We start from the raw sequence: 4,170 nt of genomic DNA, 5'->3' as shown, positions 1-4,170 counted from the left end.
CAAGAACTGCTTCATGATAAATGTCTACTGAGCTCCTGTGGGGAGGAGCTTGGGCCTCGGAAGCACCATCTGTTTCAACATTACCATTTTCTCAGTCCTCAGAGTTTTCAAGAACAAATAATTAAAACTACATAAAAGCACATAGAAGACACTGAGAGTGCACCTCAGCCCAGAGATGAAACCGAAGCAATTTCATATGATCCCCACTTGAAAAATTAGGAGTTACCAAAATAGAAATGTTGAGCAATATGTGCGAAGCCCCTGAGGGATTAGATCCCTCGCAAACATCTGCCTCTCAAAACTGTGTGAAGATGGAGCACCGAGTCTATTCTTTTCTCTTTCTTTCTAGGCCAGTCCCTGCGGGGTCAGTCTCGTCAATTACTCTTCTCTACATTGCCTGTCACTTATGTGCTGTCTTGCTCTGGGGTTGTGATAGTTAAAAGAACATATAAATCAAACTGTGGAGTTTTGTCTAGTTTCCTGGCTTCTTGCCTCAATTTTCTTTCATTTTTAATCCTCACCTGAGGAATAAGGATATTTTTTTTCCATTGATTTTAGAGAGAGTAGAAGGGAGAGGGGAAGAAGAAAGAGAAAAATTGATGTGAGACACATCGACTGGTTGCCTTCCGCCCATGTCCTGATTGGGGGCGGGGATCAGACCTACAACCCACGTATGTGCCCTTGACCGGAATCGAACCTGTGACCCCTTGGTGCTCAGGCCAAGGCTGGAACTACTCTGCTTAATTTTTGCTTTGGAGACTAGTTATAAAATGGGTGAATTGTCTTTAAACCAGAGGTCACTGCACAAAGTTTGAAAAGCCTGGTAATTAACAAGGACTCATGAAATCAGACCTCTGGTTAAACCGAATGAAATATCAGTTGAAAGACTATTTGGATATACTGTTGAGGTTTCGTCTAGGTTCGAGCTTTAAAAAAATACACAGTTTAAAACACACACACTCACACACACACGGAGTGTCAGCTTCAAATTGGTCTGTGAGGTGCACTTTCCAAAACACTGGTTGGGGTCACACAGTTCCGGGGCGGGGGCCATTCAGGTGATATTTAATTTGATTCACTCCAGCTTTCAGGACTTAAGTTAAGGTAAATTTACTGTGTCTGCCATTTTTTAACAATATATTTTGATTGATTTCAGAGAGGAAGTGAGAGGGAGGGAGAGTAGAAACATCAATGATGAGAGAGAATCATTGATTGGCTGCCTTCTGCTCTCCCCGTACTGGGAATCGAGCCTATAACCCCGGGCATATGCCCTAGCCAGGAATCTAACCGTGACCTCCTTGTTCATAGGCCAACGCTCAACCACTGAGGCACACCAGCCGGGCTGGGTCTGCCATTTTTGACAGCCAGGTGAGTGGAAAAGAAAAGTACTTTCAGAACTCAGAGATTCAGAAAATTTCATTAAAAAACCAAAACAAAGTTTATACAAGGATCACCAGGCAGAAGGTGGTGAGAAGACTCAGGACAGGACAGCGCACAAATCACACACCCTAGCCTCGGAAGATGGGGAACTGCCTCAGATCCCCCACTTCGGATGACATCTCTCTGATCCACGAGTCTCAGTCCGACCGGGTTAGTTTCGGCGAAGGGACGGAGCCGGACCAGGAGCCGCCGCCTCCATATCAGGAACAAGTTCCAGTTCCGGTCTATCATCCAACACCTAGCCAGACTCGCCTAGCAACTCAGCTGACTGAAGAGGAACAAATTAGGATAGCTCAAAGAATAGGCCTTATACAACATCTGCCTAAAGGAGTTTATGACCCTGGAAGAGATGGATCAGAAAAAAAGATCCGGGAGTGTGTGATCTGTATGACGGACTTTGTTTATGGGGACCCAATTCGATTTCTGCCGTGCATGCACATCTGTCACCTGGACTGTATAGATGACTGGTTGATGAGATCCTTCACATGCCCCTCCTGCATGGAGCCAGTTGATGCAGCACTGCTTTCGTCCTATGAGACTAATTGAGCCAGGATCTCTCATCTGACTTCAAGTGAACCTTCATTTTTTGGTGGTTTTGATCTTTTGTCACTGAGCCCAAAGAGCCAGGGATTAGGAATTAAGATCATGCACAAATGTTTCCTAAAAATTCCTGAATGGCTGCAGATGTTGGGGAAAAGTACGTCATATTTTAGAAACTTAGGGGGAAAAGTAGGATGGTATTTTTATGTAAAGCCTTGACCCAGTGTTTAAAAAAATATAATTGTATTTAGATCTTGTTATTGCTCCAGTACATAGGAATTGTGTAAAGTGTTACAGCAGCTGTTATATGTTTAAATCGTGTGTGTTGAAAAAAAAACCAAAAAAAAAACCCAAAACAGAATCCATGTTCCTTGAAGAGGCACCGAAACAAAGACAATTGAACATCATATTTGCTTTTGGTTACATAATACCTTTTAGTTGGAATAGTTCTTTAAGTGTTACTACATAGCGTTTATATTTATTATACAATTTAAAGAAAAAAGTGATAATCTCTCATGTTCCTGCTAAGGCTATAGAGACTTGTGGCAAAATTGCTGTGTGTCCACCAAAATCCATTTGTTCCCTCTTGGGCAGACGACTAGCCTACGTTTCTCAGCCTCTTCTCTACTTAGTTGTGACCACGTGACTGGGTTCTAACCAGTGCAATGTGGGTGGATGTGAGCCACATGACTGCCAGGCCCAAGCCCCCTTCCCTGCCAACTCCTGCAATATTCTTCATACTCTCTCTGACGTCCTTCCTCAGATGATACGATCCGAAAGGACTTTGAGACCCCAGTTATTCTGAAGTCACAAGATGGAATGACCACAATGGACATTGTGTCAGAGAGAAATTTTTGTTGTGTGAAGCCACTGAGATCTTGGGGTCTGCTATAATAGCTGGCATTGCTTACTCCAGAACAGAAATGGTCTTTGCAACCAAGATAAACGACAGTGTCATTAATAGCCAGCCTGATTATATAAAACTGCATTACTCTCACCGGTTAACTTGGATTTGAATTGAAATCTCAAAATCTATACCTTCCATTGCCGTAGCACACAACGACAAAAGAGCTAGTTGAAGATTCAGCCAGTTGATTATTGTGCTATTTGTTATACCCAATGACTGGTTTGTCTAATATGTAAATGAAGCTGACAGGTATTTAAATTCAAGAGGCTAATTGTTTTGGTGATAGAAAAATGTTAAAGTCTCACTTGTCATTTATGTTAAGAATTTGAAATTTTTATTTTATTTTTTTATCTGTTTCAACCACAGTTAAATGAACGTCTTTTCTTTTTAAACCTTCAGTTTACCTTAAGGCATTTGAATATTCAACTTAAAAGAACAACTTTTAATTTATTTTAAGAGTTTCTCAATGATACTTTCACCACTTTAGTTTGTGCACTTAATCTTTTGTTTTCTAGAGAAGTGTCCAAGTGAGTATATTTTTTGGGGAAATGATAGGCAGAATGATATAAAACAGTGAATTTTTTTACTATAACATTATAAGACTAACCCATGAGAAACAAAGGAGTAACAGAACAACAAAAACTTTATAAACAATGTGCTTTCAAATAATCTTAAGATATAAGAGGAGAAAAAAAATGGACTCTTAAAAATTAATCTCAGTGGTAGAACTTGGATGCCTTTGGGAACACAAATTGGAAGCTACTTATTAAACAAGGGTAATTTGTTCTGGGTCCACACCACAAAATGGCTTCAAAGGTTTTTAAAGTAGGTCGTTTGGATACTCTGAAATGTTTAGCGGGTGGTAACTTTCCTTAGCGTGTTCATATGAGAGGTAGGGTGCATCCCAATAGTATCCTGGGGATTTCTGACCATATCAAAGCAAACTGAACTACATCATCAAGGAACTCTAATGAGCCAGTTTGTTTAATCGAAATGCTTTAAATTACCATGTAGTACAGCATGAAAAAATCATTATTTCCATTAGCTGAACTATTTCTCTTAATCCCAAACTAAAAGTTCTAATATTGAAGCATGATATAATAAATGCATTGCAAAACATGTTAAACAGCAGGTTGCAAAGAGGAATTTAAATGAAAGAATTCATTTAAAAATACCAATATTTTGCCTTAAACGTTACTCTTAGGCATCTATATCCTATTGCCAGCTTTGCCAAACTACTAATTGTGGCATCACCATTTAGTTATCCTTTTTGTCTTGTAGAC

General features: G+C 40.0%; 1 pseudogene across 1 annotated transcript; it reads left to right on the top strand.

Moving 5' to 3' along the window:
• Positions 1-1,446: 1,446 nt before the first annotated feature.
• Positions 1,447-2,237, top strand: LOC102422579 (annotated as a pseudogene). The gene has a single exon (XR_001346940.2). The product of XR_001346940.2 is annotated as an RING finger protein 11 pseudogene (transcript).
• Positions 2,238-4,170: the final 1,933 nt, after the last annotated feature.

The sequence above is a fragment of the Myotis lucifugus genome, unplaced genomic scaffold (assembly GCF_000147115.1).
Source record: "Myotis lucifugus unplaced genomic scaffold, Myoluc2.0 scaffold_6517, whole genome shotgun sequence".
In the NCBI taxonomy this organism is placed as follows: domain Eukaryota; kingdom Metazoa; phylum Chordata; class Mammalia; order Chiroptera; family Vespertilionidae; genus Myotis; species Myotis lucifugus.
Note: the sequence above shows the minus strand (reverse complement) of the source record. Positions and strands in the feature narration are given on the sequence as shown.